This window comes from Nyctereutes procyonoides, unplaced genomic scaffold (genome assembly GCF_905146905.1).
Source record: "Nyctereutes procyonoides isolate TBG_1078 unplaced genomic scaffold, NYPRO_anot_genome, whole genome shotgun sequence".
In the NCBI taxonomy this organism is placed as follows: Eukaryota; Metazoa; Chordata; class Mammalia; order Carnivora; family Canidae; genus Nyctereutes; species Nyctereutes procyonoides.
The window spans coordinates 5,351,744-5,372,746 of record NW_026575131.1 but is presented as its reverse complement, the minus strand read 5'-3'; the positions used below and the strand labels follow the sequence as shown (position 1 = coordinate 5,372,746).

The 21,003-nt window shown below is 37.3% G+C and overlaps 1 protein-coding gene and 1 non-coding gene across 3 annotated transcripts in view; one reads left to right on the top strand and one right to left on the bottom strand.

Annotated features, from left to right (window-relative positions):
- The window catches only part of TMCC1 (transmembrane and coiled-coil domain family 1), a 238,747-nt gene that overhangs the window by 143,968 nt on the left and 73,776 nt on the right, over window positions 1-21,003 (bottom strand). The window lies entirely within an intron of this gene.
- On the top strand, window positions 10,925-11,028 carry LOC129522653 (U6 spliceosomal RNA). The gene has a single exon (XR_008666950.1). It is a non-coding gene; the product is annotated as a U6 spliceosomal RNA (small nuclear RNA).

Below are 21,003 nucleotides of genomic sequence, written 5' to 3'. Positions count from 1 at the left end.
CAGCAAAATCTTACTAAGATAGTTTGAATCCTAATAGCTTGGCTTGGCTTCTTGCCTGCCTGGGACAGGCCAGACCATGGATTCTTTCTTTAGGCTATCTTTGGGAATTACTGGATCTTAAGAAGGTAGTAATCTTTTACAGCCCTTTGAAGATGCCTCTTGAGTCCATGAAGTTGTTCAGTACTACCAGAAATATTTATTGTTTGTCCCAGCTAAAAACTGACAAGATATTTAAAATGATTTTAAGTAACTCTATAGTTAAAGTTGATCAGAAATTAGGAGGTTATATTCAAAGCCCAATAGGAATTTTTATTTCTCCTACACTAAGCTAAAATAAAACTGTACCTAAAAGGAAAAGAGCAATTTGCAGATAATGTAATTGAATGTGCAGATCAGACCCATGATATCATTAAGGCTGCAACCCAATTCTTTGGGGGGAAAAAATGAGAGCAGCTGCCCTAATCTTATAAATCTTTGCAAAACTAAAAAAAAAGCCCTACAGGCAATCCAAAGTCCATCAATTCTTTTTTACCAATTTAAAAATCTCCTCTATTTATTTCAAAATGCTTGTAAATTATTGGCTTTAGTAAACCAAAGTCCTTCTGGGAGGAACTTGCCTCCTTTCTCAGTCTCTTCAAGATTTAACTTTTGCCATGACTTTGAAATGTAAACAACTCAGGAGGTATCTAAAACAATGCCCACACTCCGATAACACTAAAGTGGGGAGAAAAAAAGGTAAAGATGACTTTTAAAAGTACAAACTGCAAAAAGGGCTCTCTCACCCAAACTTTAGACCACAGACTCCTTCCAGAAACAAATACAACCTTAAAAGTCTTCACAAACAGTAAGGGGCTTTAGCCATCTGAGCAAGTAAACTTTATTCCAATTGCTTTTTATAAACTAGTGAGTTTTATATATTTTTTTAAAACAGAAGCTCTAAAATCTCTGTGTTTGCACCCATATGTATGTCTATGTGTATATATTATAGGTATGATATACAGATATTTCCCTACCTCCAGATGGTATTCCCAAAATTAATTTGCAAAAGAGCTGTATATAATTGACTGAAAGATGAGTGCTTACATAAATTCACTATTTCTAAACTCTCAGAAATACATCCAAATGCTTTCCAAGTTCATATGATCTGGTAAAACTCTTTGGTAAATAAAAACTAGTTTAAGTTTGTTGGTTTAATACAGACATGTCTTTAAAGTTATCAACATTAAATATAATATTTTTACTCTAGGTTTACTAATCAAGTAAGTTCATGTTATCTCTTACAAAATTTGTCAATAAGAAAAGTAGCTTGGATGAAAGCTGACTTTGTCTAATGTCTCATGAATTTTTTGTGAAATGTAACCACCATTGTTGAAAGCAAATGATTTATTTATTTATTTTAAGATTTTATTTATTTATTCATGAGAGACACACAGACAGAGAGAGAGAGGCAGAGACACATGCAGAGGGAGAAGCAGGCTCCATGCAGGGAGTCTGAGGTGGGACTCGATCCCGAGTCTCCAGGATCACACCCCAGGCTGAAGGTGGCACTAAACTTCTGAGCCACCAGGGCTGCCGGAAAGCAAAGGATTTAGATAGCTATAAGTGAGGCAGGAATTTTTAGGCAATCTTTTTAGCAAAAATTATGTTTTATGGTATGTGTACTTAAAAATAGTTCACAAAATATTTCTGGCATCCTAAAACTTCAGGGTTTTGTTAAGTAAATGATAGAAATTAATTGAATATGTAGATTATTTCCAAATAATATAAAATAATGAAACATTAATAACTGAACATTGGTTTATCTACTTATCTGCTAACCATCATCTGAGCTTTCAGTGAGTTGTAATCTGGTGGAGGGCATTGCCTAAGTGTTGACAGCTGCTGACTGATCAAGGCAGTGGTTGCTGAAGGCTGGGGTGGCTGTGGCAATTTCTTAAAAGTAAACAACAAACAATGCAGTCTGTCACATCAACTGACTTCCTTTCACAAACCATTTCTCTATAGCATGAGATGCTGTTTGATAGCATTTTTCCACAGCAGAACTTCTTTCAAAATTGAAATCAATTTTCTCAAAACCCGCCACTGCTTTATCAACTAAGTTTATGTCATATTCTAAATCCTCTGTTGTTATTTCAACAATCTTCACAGCATCTCCATCAGGAGTCGATTACATCTCAAAACCCACTTTCTTTGCTTATCCATAAGAAGAAGCAACTCCTCATCTGTTAAGGTTTATCATGAGATCGTAGCAATTCAGTCACGTCTTCAGACTCTAATTCTAGTTCTCTTGCTACTTGCACCACATCTCTGCAGTGACTTCCTCCCCTGAAGTCTTGAGCCCCTCAAAGTCATCCATAAGGTTTGGAATAAACTTCTTCCAAATTCCTGTTCATACTGGTATTTTGACCTCTTCCCATGAATCACAAATGTTCTTAATGGCATCTAGAATGGTAAATTCTCCAGAAGGTTTTCAATTTACTTTGCCCAGAGCCACCAAAGGAATCACTATCTGTGGTAGCTATAGCCTTATGAAATATAACTTTAAGAGTTTATTCATGAGAGACACAGAGAGAAGCAGAGACAAAGGCAGAGGGAGAAGCAGACTTCCTATGGGAAGCCTGCTGTAGGACTCCATCCCAGGACCCCAGGATCATGCCCTCAGATGAAGGCAGACGATCAACCACTGAGCTATGCAGGTTACCCTCTGTTAATCTATCTTATGTCAATTTAAGTCTTAGACCAGCCAAAAGAATCTCAAATAACAGAGGAAAATTAGAGATGACTTTTATTTTTTAAAAGAAATTTATTTATTTATTTATTTATTTATTTATTTATTTATTCATTCATTCATTCATTCATTCATGAGAGACACAGAGATAGCGAGAGAGAGGCAGAGACATAGGCAGAGGGAGAAGCAGGTTCCATGCGGGGAGCCTGACGTGGGACTCGATCCCAGGTCTCCAGGATCATGCCCTGGGCTGAAGGTGGCACTAAACCGCGAGGCACCCGGGCTGCCCAAGAAATGACTTCTAAATTCTTAGTTTCAACAATTCTCTGAAAGACTAAAGACAAAGATACATATCTGAAATAATATTATTTCTTAGCTTCATTTGTTCCTGTAGCTTACTGTTGGTCTAAGGTCACAATTCAGTTTTCCTTTGTCAGAATGCTTTTCAGAGTTTCCAGCTGTGATTTAAAAAAAAGAAAAAAAGGTACTAGGACAATACAGAATTGAGAAGCTACAAACAACAAATGAAAAGACGTAAAAAGTAACAGCAAGAAAAAAAAATCCCAAAGGTTCTAATCTTTAAGGATAGAGAATGTCTCTACAGAAAAAGACTTAAAACATTCAATCATACAAAAGAAGAATAGCTTTGACATTTTCAAACTGAACATAAAATATGTAATAAAATGTGATTTGTAATAAATATTCTTCGGTCTTCTATTCACATTTATTGGCTCATAGCTCCCCAAATTCTTGGAATTTCCTAAGTATTAAGAGCAAAGGGAACATCTTTTGTTATAGTATTTGGTCTTTGGTCCCTAGAACCTGAAATAGCTTCGGTGCATAAAGGGGACATATTATTCAAAACAAGCCCCCATTCAACCACACCTGATTTGATGCTAATGCGGTGACTTGTGGAAAGCCTCTAGTTAACCAACCACTGGATGGGAGCTGGCTGCCAGGGAAACTAACCAGGTAATTAGAGTTGGAATTTTAGCCCCCCTCCCCACCTCCAAGTAGTAGCGAATGATTGGAGATTGTGATCTATCACCACACACCAATGATCTAATCAATCATGTCTATGTAATGAAGCTTCCATAAAAATCCCTCAACTATGGGATTCTGAGAACTTCCAGGTTGGTGAATACATGGAGATCCTGGGACAGTGACATACCCAGAGGGCATGGAAGCTCTGTGCCTCTTCCTATATAGCTTGCCCTTCGCATCTCTTGGCCATTCTGGAGTTATATCTTTTTATGATAAACCTGTAATCTAGTAAGCAAAATATTTTCCTGAGTTCTGTAAGCCATTCTAACAAGTTAATAGAACCCAAGGAGTAAATGGTGGGATCATCTGAACTATCTGATCAGATGGTCAAAAGCATACATGAAAACCTGGATTTGCCAGTGGCAACTGAAGGCGAAGGGGAAGCAGTCTTGTGGGTCGGTACCCTTAATCTGCGGGCTCTGAAGCTATTCTCAGATAAGGTCAGAACTGCATTAAATTGTGGGACACCCTCCTGGTATTGCAGAGAAGTGCTTGGTGTGGGGGGAAAAAACTACACATCTGGTGACCAAAAGCATAGTATGGTATATGCTGTAGTAAAGGAGAGATACACAGGAGTGTCTTTTCCTTTCCTTATATAAACATCAATTCCTATTGCAAAGATTTTTTTTTTTTGCCAGTTTCAATGTTAGCTAATTCTTTTTTTTTTTTTTTTTACCTAATTTTAGGTAAATTCCACTAAAAGAGGGGAAAAAAAATAACTACTCAGTAAACTTACTCTATATGTGACAAAGTTTGACTGCTCTAAATAAAATTTTTTATTCAATTGATTTTATTTAGTAAAACACTAGAGCTACAAATCCTTATAATGATGAAAACAAGATACAAAAGTCAAGTTTGTCTTGGATTTCTGTACCAATCCACAAATCTGTACCCGAATGCAACAAAAGATAAGGACATACAAGTAGGAGCAAAAAAACAAAGGATATACACCAGTACGTAGAGCCAAGGCAGGTAATTTATACTGTGGCCTAAAATCTCCTGAGCTATAATCAGATCATAAAATCTTTATTCACATTCTCATAAAGCTCAACTTCTGACAACAGAAAATAGCCTAAATTCCATCTTTTTGCCAAGAAACTTAAGCAAGATCACCTTATACTTGAAAGCCTTGTGGGGGAACATTCCTAAGAAGAATAAATTAACCTCACAAGTATTTATCTGCTTAAACCTAATCTGATTCTGTTTGGTATAACTCATCACAAACTTTGTAAAGACATTGTGTGACACCCAAGGAGTATGGAAAATGAAAAGAAGCTTATCAGATAAATGTTTCCAGTCATAAACAATCAGTTTCAATACCAAAATGGGTAGACTGTTTTCTTCAGCTGCTTTGCATCTTTGTAGCAGACAACAGTTCCAAGCAAAAAAATAAATAAAATTAAAAAGTGAACACTGTTCTTTAACCTAGAAGAATGTATAGTTGTGTCCTGAACAATCTATAATCGTTGAAAACAAGTTCAATGTTGTTGGAAAGCCTCTGGTAAGCTAAAGCCAGAAAACACTGTTTAAGATATTCTACTCCTACACTGTGATACAGTGGTTATTTAAATGTATATTTGCATAGCCACTTAACCTATGACACTTTTATTAATAAACTAAGCATATGCTCCCCAGGATTGCATTGTGTTTTATAAGCTAACGTTCTAGAAAACATTTCCCACAGAACACCCATATGGGGTAGGTTATACGGATCTTCAGTTCTTGTGATGCACTACTCATTGTTAAGATTACTATCAAGAAATGCTCAGAAATAAGCAGATTAGAATTAGAACTCTCTTTCACTTTTATGGCTATTCATTCTGTGGTTTTTATATTTAAAAAGAGAAGTGCTACTGAGATGGAAATCTCAGCAAAATGCAGGATTAGTCATTTTTTTAAAATCTCAAGTTCTCGTGATTCTAGCATTTGACACTCAGACTCACTGGAGCAGAAGGGCTTCTGCCTCTATGGGAACAATGAAAGAGAACAGGGTATTACATAAACCAGGAAAGAAAACCACCGCCACAACAGAGAAACTTAAGTAGGTACTCTGTAGCACTACAGTCATATCCACAATACTCAAATCAAGTATAGTGAAAAAGCTATTAAGTTTATTGATGGCTTATCTTTGCTAACTGAATTTCACAAAACTACTCCCTCACCAAAAAGAAAAAAGAAAAAGGAAGGAGGGGGATTCTAAAGTTTTTGGTTTTAAGGTGATACAATTTTGAGCTTTAAAAAGTGAAGCTATTCAATTATACTGTAGAACAGATTATTTTTAATGAAATAGTACTCATATATTTTAGAGAGAAATTATTTACTAAGTCATCTGTGATATGGTACACTTTAAAATAATTGTTCATTCTAAACTTGCTTTCATGTTCTCTTTCTCCCTGCCTCTCCTTTTTTATTTGGTATGAAGAAGCAGAGTAAAAGTCTGTTGATAAAATTCATTGTTGGAATTCCTTACTTATATATTTATTCTCCCATACAGTCAGACTATAGGCTTATAAGATGCCTTAAAAAACTTTTTCCTATGTGTAGATGACTTGAGAATCAGAAATTATCAAAAATTTTTTTGATTTTTTATTTATTTATGATAGGCACACAGTGAGAGAGAGAGAGGCAGAGACACAGGCAGAGGGAGAAGCAGGCTCCATGCACCGGGAGCCCGACATGGGATTCGATCCCGGGTCTCCAGGATCGCGCCCTGGGCCAAAGGCAGGCGCCAAACCACTGCGCCACCCAGGGATCCCAAATTATCAAATTTCTAAAGAAGACAGCAGGAGAAGTCATGAGCAGACGGTCTGGATGAAGAAGTTGAACAATTTCCCAGTGTAGTCCTATTCCAGATCTTCATTCACAGCCTAACTTTCCAACAGTGTTTCAAATTTAAATGTTCCACCTATGAATTCCTATCTACAGTCACAGAATTTAGGAGTATCAAAGGTTATTTGGTATAGCTGGACTCTTCAACTGGAGTCCTGGGAATTTCCCACAACATGCATGATGTTTGGTTCTCTAGATTTTGTCTGATCGTCCCAAAGTAGCCTACCTCAAAACTAGACAGTTCTGTTGTCAAATCTGTTCTTATATTGTGGTTAGCATCACATACCCAAGGTAAATATAAAAAGAATTCTTTAAAGGAGAATTATTCTAACTTTTAATCTTGATCTAAATATAGGTTACATGCACCCCAGTATTATGCAAGACAATCCAATGGACTGTGGTAAGAAAAAATGATAACTTCCACTTATGTTTTTATCTCATGCTTTTATTTTTTATGTTATATGATGTATGTAATTTACAGAAACAATTATATGTGCACAATTTATAATTTAAAAATACTGGAGATACACCAAAGGTATGGGTGAGCAAAATAATTTGGAGGCCACTACTCTAGATAGTTAATGTCCTTTTATTTTTTTAAAAAAATATTAGGTCACAAGGGACCTACCTATATGATTATGGATCCAAGGTAGATATTAAATGCCCGTCATCAGTGTACCATGAACTATGCATAAATATTCAGCATGAGAAATTAACGGCACCCAAATAAGCTTTCAAAATGTCAAAATAATAAACTTTCTTAGCAAAAGAGCACAGAGCGATGGACTATTCAGCTCTCCAAGTCTACCATGCATGTGATAATTGTGTAGACACATACATACACACTCAGAGAGAAAAAAGGGCCCATAAGGATATCTTTCATTATCCCTCCAACCTAAATCTAAAAATTAAACTTAATTTGACTAAATTTATCTACATTTAAAGGCTAACCTGGATTCCTCAGAATACTAACATTGAAGTGACACCAAGAAGATATCAAGGTCCAATTTAATTAATGCTTAAAACTATACGTTGTGTCCTTGAAATTAGCTTTTCAATTATATTTTATTTAGAGCATATTACCAAAATGCTTTAATAGAGTCAGATATAGGAAATACTTTAAGTTTTTAAAGAAAATGTTCATGTTATAAGTAAATTCTAAAAACAGGGCAAAGGAATGAAGATTGAGTCTTTGGAAAACTGCCTTATCTAGGATCTATAAAAAAGCAAGCACATTTACATTAAATTAGGTTTTCAAGGCACACTTTCAACCAAAACAACCTTCCTAAACCAAAGTAAAAATCCTATTATTTACTAACCATGAGAGACTCTGCAAAGTTCAGAATTTAGGCCAACATTTGTGAAGAGTTAGTTCCATAATCTGGTTGGTAATTAAAAATAAGACTTCGGGGGTACCGGGGTGCTTCAGTCAGTTCAGTGTCTCCCTTTGGCTCAGGTCATGATCTCAGGGTCCTAGAACTGAACCCAAGTCTAGCTCCCTGCTCAGTGGGGAGTCTGCTTGCCCCTCTCCCTTGGCTCCCCCTTTGTGCTCTCCCAATCGCTCACACTGTCTCAAGTAAATAAATAAATAAAATATTTTTAAAAAATAGACTTCGGGATTGTATGAAGAGGTATATGTATCCCTAGGTTCAATGAAGCATTATCTAAATAGCCAATATTCAGAAGCAACCTAAGTATTCATGGATAGATGAATGGATAAAGAAGATGTGATATATATACACAATAGAATATTAGCCATAAAGAAGATTGGAGGGGCACCTGAATGGCTCAGTGGCTGAGCGCCTGCCTTTGGCTCAGGTTGTGATCCTGGGGTCCTGGGATCAAGTCCTATATTAGGCTCCCTGTAGGCGAGCTTCTCCCTCTGCCTATGTCTCTGCCTCTCTCTGTGTGTCTCTCATGAATAAAATCTTAAAAAATTGGAATCTTACCATTTGCACTAATATGAATAGATCCAGTGGATATTATGCTAAATAAGTCTGACAGAGAAAAACAAATATCATATGATGTCACTTATATGTGGAATCTAAAAAACAAAATAAAACAAAACAGAAACTGATACCTGAAGCTGCTGATTGCCAGAGGGACAGGGGTACAGGGGAGGAGGCAAGCAAAATAGATGAAGGAGATTAAGAGGTACAAATCTCCAGTTATAAAATATGTAAGTCATGGGGACATAATATACAGCATAGGGAATATAGCCAATAATATTGTAATAACTCTGTATAATGACAGTAACTAAACTTACCATAGGAATCGTTTCATAACGTATAAAAATATCAAGTCACTATGATGTGCATCTGAAACTAATAGGATATTGTATGTCAATTATACTTCAATAAAAACAAAAGAATTACTTCCATTACTGGTTGGTAATTAAAAATAAGACTTTGGGATTATATTAGTATTAACCAAGAAAACTGTGTTTAAAACACACTGCAGGGGGCACCTGGGTGGCTCAGTGGTTGAGCATCTGCCTTTGGCTCAGGTCATGATTGGAGAATCCTAGGATCAAGTCCCGCATCAGGCTCCCTGCAGGGAACGTGCTTTTCCCCCTGCCTGTGTCTCTGCCCCGCTCTCTGTGTCTTTAACGAATAAATAAATAAAATCTTAAAAAAAAAAAAAAACACTGCAGGAAATAAGAATCACTAGTATACAGAAGAATTAGTAGGTTATTTCATCAAACATTACTCTCAGCAATACCAGAAGGTATCAGCAGAGGGCCTCTAGAAATCATGGTACTAAATCTTCCCAGTAACATCTTTCCCAAGTAAACCAGGAAATGAATTAATTCCCTGCCACTGATATTTGCCAAAATGATTTATGTTCAAATTAAATTGTCAACATCTGATTAAGACTCTAGCTAGCAAATCAAATATGAGAATTTCTCTCCAACTAAAAAATTTCGCATCCAAACCAGGAAAGCAATATTCAAATGTCAAATACTGCTTTCCAGATTACAACTTGCATGGTACGATCAAATTTTTCCAACAGCCTCCATGAAAGTGCCAATACTATTTTTAAAAAATCTCTGTGAAGTGTAAGATCATGATATCACAAATATGATGGAGAAGCAACATTTGCTATCTTACCATCCTAATAGGAAATAAATGGCTAAGAAGAATTTCTTCTTCTTTGGCCCCTAGATCACTCCCCCATTATCACATCTGATTTCCAGAGAAATACTTTACTGCAATCCCAGAGACTTCTTTTACCTCAGTAGGCTGAAATTTCTATTATTTTGAGCTGGGAATTACTTTTTGTTTTGTTTTTAAGACAAAACCTCTTTGAATTTCAAGTATCACCAAACAGACATTATTTTTTATTTTATTTTTTAAAGATTGTATTTCTTCATGAGACAGAGGGCGGGGGGCAGAGACACAGGCAGAGGGAGAAGCATGCTCCATGCAAGGAGCCTGACATGGGACTCGATCCCAGGTCTCCAGGATCAGGCCCTGGGCTGAAGGCAGTGCTAAACTGCTGAGCTACCCCAGCTGCCCCCAGACAGACATTAAAGAAGACAATGGTGAGGCACCTGGGTGGCTCAGTCAGTTAAGCATCCGATTCTTGATCTCAGCTCAGGTCTTGATTTCAGGATTGTGAGTCCAAGCCCCACATTGGGCTCCATGCCCAGCATGGAAAAATAAAAAACAAAAAGAACTGAGCACTGTTTAAAAACAAAAGTTACTGAAGATTTAAGTACAATAAATGACTATATTCCTAAACATGCCACAAAACTCTTAATAATTCTGATTTGAACATATCCATACATTAAATAATACTACAAATATAAAGTAAGGAAAATTAGGTGCTGAAGGTAGGAAATATTAAGTGACATTCTCCATCTTTAACACAAGATTAAAAGAAGATATAATTTGAAAACATCTCACTCTTAAAAGCAAATATTTTAGAAACAAGAGGTAAGTTCTTCAGAAAAGTCTTCTTTTCTAGCATTCTCAAAATTACTAAGCCTCTGTCATGTTTAAGTCACTATCTATAAAAATTTCAATTGTGCTGAATTGAATTCTATGAATTTCACCAAATGAAAATTAAAGATATGAAAAATTTGATTGCAAAAAGGAAAAATAATTTCAAAATGGAGCTGTGTACATTAAAAGAACCAAACAGTACCTTAAAATTAGGAAAGTGATAGCTCAGCTCTATTCCCTGCTCTATCCATATTTGGGTATTATGTTTTGTTCTAGAGACCATAATTTAAGAGGAATAGTGATGAATTGGAATAATCAAGAGCTGATGTACCAGTATGACTAAGTACTCAACATTATATTATGGAAGAACATCCCAGTGCTTTCCTCAGCAGCACATATACAAAACTGGAACAATACAATTGATTAGCATGGCATGTGCACAAGGATGACATTCAAATTTGTGAAGCATTCCATATTTGTCATGGACCTCTGGGGTCCTTAGTGAATTGTTGAAACCACAAATTTAGATCTATGACTGTCAAGAATCAATTGGCTGTGTAGTTTTCCAATGAAGCCCTGGGAGGCTACCAATTCATTTAGTATCCGAAGAATCCTCAGAATCTCTGAGCTAGAAAGTATTTTTAAGCCATTCTTTAAGCCTTCTCCTTGAGCTATTTACTCTAGGCTTTATTGATGGCTATGAGATTACTCTTGGCAAGACCCACAACAAAGCAGTGGTCAAAAACATGACTTTTGGAGCTAGAAAGGCATGATTCTGACATTGAGTAAACTTCTAACCAATTGTGTGAACTTGGTAAGTCACTTCAACTTCGATCTTCTGTTTTCCTCACTTGTAAAATAGAGACAGTAATATTTCACAGTACAGTGTTTGTAATAAAGATTCACTATTACATTCTAGCACTAAGAATGCTTGTATCAATAAATATTTGCTGAATTAAAAAATAAAAAAGAATATCCAAGGATTAGGGATTATTTGCCTAGCAAAGTAATTTTTCAGAAACACTCACATTAGGAAAGAAATCCCTGTCTGCAGAGGCACTACATACTCTGGCCCTAACTGGAGAAATACAATTTAATATAGATTTCAGTTTAATATGTTAGATTTGTCTAACAGAGAAATCTGAGTAGAATGAGCTTCTTTGGGAGAGTCTCAGAGGCCAGATAATCACTGGCGGAGAATGTTATAGAGCTGAATAAAATGATTGTAGAAGTCCCTTCCAACCTAAGATATCGTGTTAATGAAAGGCTCCAAAAGTTAAGTGGAACTTCCTTTAGAACAATGTTCCAGAATTTTTGTCCTACCCCTCAGACAGTTGTAGCAACATGGCAGAGGCAAAACAACCCCCCAAAGCATAGAATTAAAAAGAATCATTGTTGAGGCACCTCAGTGGCTCAGTCAGTTAAGCATCCCACCCTTTTTTTTTTTTTAAGATTTTATTTATTCATTCATGAGAGACACACAGAGAGAGAGGCAGAGACACAGGCAGAGGGAGAAGCAGGCTCCACGCAGGGAGCCTGATGCAAGACTGGATCCCAGGACTCCAAGATCACACCCTAGGCTGAAGGCAGATGCTAGACCGCTGAGCCACCCAGGGATCCCCCAAGCATTCAATTCTTGATCTCAATACAGATCTCGAAATGAGGGTTGTGAATTCAAGCCCCACGTGGGGCTTATTAAAATAATAATTATAATAAAAACAGTAGTAGTAGTAATATAATATTTTTTAAAAGACTCATTGCTACCATCAGATTACCTGTCAGTCAGATTACCTGAAGCAAAGATAAATAACCTTGCATTTCCTACTTTAAAGCACTGTTTGGAGGCTAGTAAGACTGTAGTGGCTTCTGGACCTCCAGTAATTTTACTGTGGCTTTTGACAGTGGATGTGGAAAGCAATGGGAAACTTCTACTCCTTCATCTAAATTTCTACTTTATTCATTTCTACTATAAGAGTTAATTATCAGGGGGCACCGGTGGCTCAGTGATTGAGCATCTGCCTTTGGCTCAGGTCATGATCCTGGGATCCAGTCTCAGGAGCAGCCTGCTGCTCCCTCTGTCTAGGTCTCTGCCTCTCTCTCTGTCTCTCATGTATAAATAAAATCTTAAAAAAAAAAAAAAGAATTAATTATCAGGCTTCAAATCTGACTTCAATTGCTAAAACCAACTAATTTTTTTTTCCTCAACTGTTTTAGGAAAATTAGTCTCCTTAGATATAGGCATCTAGTTGGCAGGTTATCAATTTTTTGGCAGTCTAGATCCTTCTAAGATTTTCTATACCCTCTGCCTTTATATTATACTGCTCACACTAAGTACATGATAAAAAAAATGTGCAATATTGAGGCATCTGTGCTATAGTAGAATGAGCACAAAAAATTAGACTCAGTCATGTACTAGCTCTCTGGTCTTAGGCAAGTTTAAAATTTTCCCTAAGCCCTAATTACTTCATTTGGGGGAAAAAAAAGAAGATCATATCTACCTCAAAAAGCTGACATGCAATGTAAATTACATTATATACACAAAAAAGTTCTTCCATACATTACTCAATTAGCTGAATATGATCCCACATAATAATATTAATACAAATTCACCCCCACAAAACATCCTTGCAAATATCATTACCAACTACATGTAAAAGATTCTCAATTATTTTTTTTAAAAAGATTTTATTTATTTATTCATGAAAGACACAGAGAAAGAGAGAGAGAAGCAGAGACACAGGCAGAGAGAAGCAGGATCCATGCGGAAATCCCAATGTGGAACTCAGTCCCGGGTCTCCAGGATCATGCCCGGGGCCAAACGCAGGCGCTAAACCACGGAGCCATCCAGGGATCCCCAAGATTCTCAATTATTGAATGAATCATTGAAATTCAATATTCTCAGGGCAAATTTCTTGGTATTGTAAGGCAATAAGAAAGATGATGGAAGGATGGTTCTCACCTTCATCCTCCTTTCTTAATTGTAATTCTCCAACATTACTTTGTGATGAATATTGAGACCACAATTACGAGCTCTCTTCTACCCCACCCTCATCAATCTCATAATGCAGAAATTAGCTCCATAGAGACTGTATATTTAATTGGTTATCTCAGTAAATAGAAGAGGCCTTATTTTATGCCCTGTTTAAATAATTAAGTACTCCATTTTCCTATTATTTTGTTTAGACATGTGAGAGAATCCAGAAAGTCACTGCTCATATTTTAACTATGAAGGGTATTCAAATAACTCTAAGGAATCATTACAGTATTTTATTTCCATTGCAACTCATCTGAAAAAAGAAAACAAGAATTATTTAAAAGTAATAGCATAAGAAACCAAACAGGTAGTAATGATATCAGTCTTTGTCACTGTTCTTAGATTTCTGCCCTCCTTCAAACAAGCTGATCTAGTTACCAATGTCTGAAAAAAGAAAAAAAAAAAAACAACTTTATTTTCTCCTTTTCTTGTCTCCAGCTTGAAAGAACTGGCATTCTTCAATTCTCTGACATGATCAACAGGATAAAAGGGCAAGAATGCTAATAAACATGGAATCAGTGGGAATCCAAGGATCTGGACCTGGTATCATTCATAATTAGGTGTATAATCTCAAATAAGTTTTAACATCTTTGGGTCTAAAATGAGGAGTTTGATTAGGATTGTCCTTAAAGCTTAGTAGTCTGAGTCTTTGCTAATCACTTGGCAACAGCTGGGGATCTACTGGCTGAAAATCAGTTGTGTTGCAAGGGACTAATTTTGCAACCCAAAGTTTCTGAATTCTTAATTTCCTCATTATTACAACTTTGAAATCTGAGTCAGCACTTCTTATCCCAGTTAGATGTTACGATGATAAAATAAAATGTATTTGTCAGTTCTTGATAAATATTTGACTTGATCTTTGGCTGGAGGTATGAATATTCTTATAATATATAAGCCAATAAGTCCTTGCTAATTCTTTTCTTTAAAGAGACTTGTCACAAGATTAATGTTTTTTGAGAGGGGAAGAGGCAGAGGGAGAGAGAGAATCTTTTTTTTTTTTTAAGATTTTATTTATGCATGAGAGACACACAGAGAGAGAGAGAGAGAGAGAGAGAGAGAGAGGCAGAGACACAGGCAGAGGGAGAACCAGGCTCCATATAGGGAGCCCGACGTGGGACTTGATCCCGGGACTCCAGGATCACGCCCTGGGCCAAAGACAGGTGCTAAACCACTGAGCCACCCAGGGATTGCCCCCGCCCCTTTTTTTTTTAAAGATTTGGGAGAGAATCTTAAGCAGATTCTTATGCCTGGCATAGAGCCCAACACAGAGCTCAATCTCACAATCCTGAGATCATGACCTGAGCTGAAATCAAGTCGAATGCTTAACCAACTAAGCCATCCAGGTGTCCCAAGATTAATTTTTAAAATCAAACATCTTTCATATCTCTAAAATGACTCTATTTAGGAAAAGGGTATTTTCAAAGTCCATCTATATATAAAATGAGACATAAATCAATGCAAATAATATACTGTGACCCTGAAGTATGAAAGTTCCAAAGTGAACTCTAGTGGTTTCCACTGACTGACAAGATCACAGGTCATAATGATGCACTATCAAAATAAGTCAATTTTTAACAAATATTTACTAAGCCTAACATTGTGCTAACCTGTCAAAGTTGCCTATTTTTCTTGAGATAAAATGTTCTACTATGATCTCTGAAAAAAAAATCTGTTCTAGTGATAACCTTATATAATATATGATCCTGGTCTCTCCCTCTGTCTACCTATTTATCTACCTCTAAGTCTTTGGAAATTAACCATCACAAAGGAAGACAGTTTAACAGTATTATAGATAAATAAAAGAGTAGTGGGACTCGGAGTGCCAAAATTCTCTCCCTAAGATTCAAGGCTAAACTGATAGAGTACCCAATCCTTTGTACATAAAAGGGAAAAGCAGAAGTGAGGTCATATACTGTATTTCTTTAGAGGTCTAATTACTCTGAAGTCCATATCTGTTTTGTAATGTAAAAAGAGGTTAGATAGAACTTAAAGAGTGAACTCAACATTCTTTTATGTTGAGTCTTCATCGCAAAAGCTGCTGTTACAAACAGGAATGTAACTCATATTTTTAAAAATATAAAAGCTCCTCCCCCCAAAAAAACCTTTTAGAAGCATCCTTATGATAATTTTGCAAAACAAATTTACCAAGTTCAAGAACACCCTATGACAATCATATCAAATGTCAAAATAAGATCATTAAGGATAGTCAAAATAGGGGATCCCTGGGTGGCTCAGCGGTTTGGCGCCTGCCTTCAGCCCAGGGTGTCATTGTGGGGTCCCAGAATCAAGTCCCACATCGGGCTCCCTGCATGCAGCCTGCTTCTCCCTCTGCCTGTGTCTCTGCCCCCCCCCCCCCTCTGGTGTGTGTCTCTTGTGAATAAATAAATAAAATCTTTTTTTTTTTTTTTTAAAAAAAAAAGGATAGTCAAAATAGGAATGCCTGGATGGCTCAGCAGCTGAGTGTCGCGAGCATCTGACTTCAGCTCAGGGCCTGATCCCGAGTCCCCAGATCAAGCCCCACATAGGGCTCCCTGCAGGGTGCCTGCCTCTCTCCCTCTGCCTGTGTCTCTGCTTCTCTCTGTCATGAATAAATAAATAAAATCTAGAAAAAAAAAAAAAAGATAGTCAAAATATATTTTGGGCCACTAAATAAATACACTATATTAAAAGAAACATACACATTCTGGACCTCCAAACTAGGGTCAATAAACCTAAAGGTTACTTATTTTAGCAACCAAATTTTGCTCTATAAAGTACCTTTAACAGAAAACAACTAAAAAGCCAAAATATATCTCTATCTCTGGCTTATTCCTACTTTTCTAAGCTCGAATTATTCAATGTCACCTGCCTGTCCCTAAATACACAGAGATCTCTATCGGTGTTCATCAAAAATTTAAAATTTTAAGCTGTTTTGTGGAAAACGGACATTATCTTACCATTTTTCCCAGACAAATCTCTAGGTTTTAAGTTGTGTTTACCTTTAATTTTTAAAAATCCTAACAGTCATGAAGTCCTACCTAGTCTTCTATTATCTATTCATTTTCAAAATTATCATTTCGTTCAATATTTACAAAGGGCATCCACTACTACTACTATATCATAGTCATTGTACTCAATCCAGCTCATAATCCTAATGATCTCCTGTACTAGTTATTTCTCAAGTCATAATCCATATTTATTAATGTCCTGTCCATAGGAAAGTCATCCCTTCGCTTCCATCTGAGGATCCTGGCCTAGGTGCACCACCTGGTGGTCAGCAGTAGGAACTACTCCTACCACCTCATTTCTTCCCCACTGGGAGACAGTACTCCTGAACTTTCAGGTTTTGCTCACAGCTCAACTAATTCAATCTTAGAGATCTCCCTTTCAGGAACTCCTGGGTGGCTTAGTCAGCTAGGCGACCCAATCTTGATCTCAGGTCTTTTTTTTTTTTTTCATTTATTCATGAGAGAGACAGAGAGACAGAGGGGCAGAGACAGACACAGGCAGAGGGAGGGGCAGAGACAGACACAGGCAGAGGGAGAAGCAGGTTCCATGCAAGGAGCCCGATGTGGGACTCCATCCCGGGACTCCAGGGTCACGACCCCGGCCAAAGGCAGGCGCTAAAACGCTGAGCCACCCAGGGATCCCCTCAACTCAGGTCTTGATCTCAGGGTTGTGAGTTCAAGCCTCACACTGGTTGTGGAGCCTATTAGAAAAAGAAAAAGAAAAAGAAAAAGAAAAAGAAAAAGAAAAAGAAAAAGAAAAAAAAGAAAAAGAAAAGAAAAGAAAAGAAAAGAAAAGAAAAGAAAAGAAAAGAAAAGAAAAGAAAAAAGTAAAGCAAAACTCCTTTTTATATGAACTGAGTAGGATGCCATACTGATGTGATTTACCAAGGAGGCAGAGTCCCTTATTTATAAACCCTGGGTAATCCACAAACTCTAAAGCTACATATTATTTTAATAATTTTAACAATGAAACTGAGAATGAGAAAGAATGGGTTTTTGAAAGCTAATTCAAAGAAAGACTGTAGAGAGTGGGGGGCACTGAGCTGGGGGTGCCTCTGACAGTGCTGGCCTTGGTGAGAAGTCCTTCTGGGCATTCTTGGCCCTGATTCCACCTTGTGGAAATAGGGGCACAGGAAAGCAGCCTAAAGCTGCTTGTGCTCCTGACATGCCAGTCTGGAGGCAGAAAAAACAGCTGGGGTAGTGTGCTACATGGGACCTCCAGTATGGGGAAAGCTGACAGGCAGTACCTTTCCCTTGTCCTCTGCCCATAGCTATCCAATTCTGTTCCATGGAAAAGCTGTACATAGACCTGGAAACCATGATTCTATCAAGTTGGTACAGCCTTTTCAGTGTGAAATTATCCCAACATTTGGGCTCTTAGCCACCAAACAGACGAGATTACCAGGAAGAGTAGTCCTACCTCTCCCTTCCATTCTGCCTGCCTGCTCCCTTTCCTATTTTCTCTGATTTCCAGATCCAGTCAGGCATTACAAAATAATTCTCCTCTCTGTCCATACTGCAAGTAACCCACAAAACTTCCCTAACTGCAGCCTAATAAAAATATACTTTTTTTTCTAAATTCATCCAAAAGCAGGAAAATGATATAGTAAGCTCTGAAGTGATAGTAACTTTAATAGAGAACTAAGATGACTAACCTCGAACTTTCTCTTCATAAGCTTCAAAGTTTGCATCTACCTTCTATTTCCCTTTTATTAAACTTACTCCTTCTCGAAATGGCAAAAAAAATCTCATTTATTGTTACTATTTTACAAAATGAGGAGTATTTAAATAGCATTGACTAGTATTGTTTCACTATTTAGTTACCACTGTAATTGTGAAATAGTGTATAATATTTTACCTTGATTTTAGAGGAATGGAATTTTGGGGCCAGTCTGGGAATCTACAAACCATTTCTAACACTGAAATTCAAAAGGACTTTTCCCATAGAAATAAACAATTGACTGTTGCTTTATAAGCTGGTAGATGCTTACACTATATAACAAAAACTTCTCAGCTGAGCTGATACCTTAGCTGTTTTTTCCTATTTTATTCCATCTTGAACATAAGTATAAAAAAAAATACATTTTCAACATGCAAACCACTTTTCAGAACTCCATAAGGAGGGCTCCCTATTTCCAATCATATCATGAAAATTACTTAGTTTCACACTCATTAATGCTAAGCTAAAGCCCTCTCCCCTAAACAGAAATTTTAAAAATCAGTTATACATAATCATGTACTCTTCCAAACTTCTCCCATTACTTCCTCTAAATGTTTCACTAGTCCTTTTTTGTTTGTTTTTTAAAGATGTTGTTTATTGTTTATTTATTCATGAGAGACACACAGAGAGAGACACAGGCAGAGACACAGGCAGAGTAAGAAGCAGGCTCCATGCAAAGAGCCCGACATGGGACTCGATCACCAGGTCTCCAGGATCACAGCCTGGGCTGCAGGCTGTGCTAAACCGCTGCACCACCAGGGCTGCCCTTCAGTAGTCCTTATACTAGTTAGTCCTAAGGTTCTAGGTAGGAAATAAAGATAACTAATATATGGTTCTAGCCCTCCAGGGACTCAATTGTGGTTTTGTTCTGTTTTTTTTTTTTTTTTCCTCCAATAAGGAGAAAACTTTAATTAAAAACTTTAAAGCACACCTCAGGGCACCTGGGTGGCTCAGTCAGTTAAGCATCCAACTCTTAATTTCAACACAGGTCATGATCTCAGGGTCTTCAGATTAAACCCCATGCTGGCTCCACTCTCGGCATGGAGCCTGCTTGGGGTTCTCTCTCTCCCTCTCCTCCTCACCTTCTGTGTTCATGCGTGCTCTCTCTGTCATAAATAAACATACACATCTCAGCTACTTTGAAACTTGAAATTTGCAGGTATTGTGTTGTCTTAAGATGGTGAAGATCTATATTTACTGTGCCTTACCCTCCTAAGACATCCTCCAAGTACACATGTTCTATAAAGCCCCTGTCAGGGATCCCTGGGTGGCGCAGCGGTTTAGCGCCTGCCTTTGGCCCAGGGTGCGATCCTGGAGACCCGGGATCGAATCCCACGTCGGGCTCCCGGTGCATGGAGTCTGCTTCTCCCTCTGCCTGTGTCTGTGCCTCTCTCTCTCTCTCTCTCTCTGTGTGTGACTGTCATAAATAAATAAAAATTAAAAAAAAAAGCACCTGTCAATAACATGACCCCATACTTGGCTTACCCTCCTCTGACCTTCTACCACCCTTAACTCAGTAACATCTGATTTTATACTGTTCTCTCTATCGAAGCTTTCAACCACAAGGATGGGTTATAAGTATGCTGTAAATACTAATCACCTCAGACCTCCAGGTAGCCAAGCAGAGCCTAGAGAGACTGGATCAATTACCCTGGCTATGAACATGTCATCACTTTTACCCTGCTGTACTAAACAGATATTTCATTTTTCTATGTGTGCCATGGAAAAGACTGGGAAGTAGAAATTTAATTTGTGGCATTTTCAAATTAGAAGTGACAATAAATATTATTTAGTAAACTTATCTGAAAAATGAGGAAGATGAAACCTATGAAATTTAATTTGTTTAAAGTCACATTTGATATTTAATAACAGGAACAAGTCATTCTCAGAATTTAAAACGGGCCCCTGACTTCTGGGCTTGATTATACTACATCACACAGCTTCTTAAGTTACCACTTAGGTAAATCTTGCCACCCCGAAAGACTGTAAGGTCTTTGAGAATAAGGCTGTAATACAATTTATATGTAGCTCTCATATCTCTCAAAGTGCTAATCTCCAACTCAGGGCTACTTAAGGATAATTACTGGTGGAATAAAAAGTCTTCAGTATAAAGAAATGTCCCATTTAATGAAAAAGACAACTACAATCTCCATATTTAGAAATTTGTCTGAATAATATAAATATTTATGTATATTCATGTATGTACACAAGTAGAATGTAAGAAAGTGAACAAATCCACTTTGGGAGAAAAGGTACCTGAAACTATACCTTAGAAGTAGTAAACTGACATGACTATTCTAAAAGCTACATATAGGGCACCTGGGTGGCTCAGCTGGTTGGGCTGCTGCCTTTGGCTCAGGTTATGATCCTAGGGTTTCTGCTCAGCGGGAAGCCTGCTTCTTCTGCCTGCCACTCCCCCTGCCTATGCTCCCTTGCTCAGTCAAATAAATAAAATCTTTAAAAATAAAAAAATAGGGATCCCTGGGTGGCTCAGCGGTTTGGCACCTGCCTTTGGCCCAGGGTGTGATCCTGGAGTTCTGGGATCGAGTCCCACGTCGGGCTCTCTGCATAGAGCTTGCTTCTCCCTCTGCCTATATCTCTGCCTCTCTCCCTCTGTGTCTCTCATGAATAAATAAAATCTTTTAAAAACTAATAAAAATAAAAATAAATAAATAAATAAAGCTACATATAAGGCAACTGGCTCAAAATGGAGT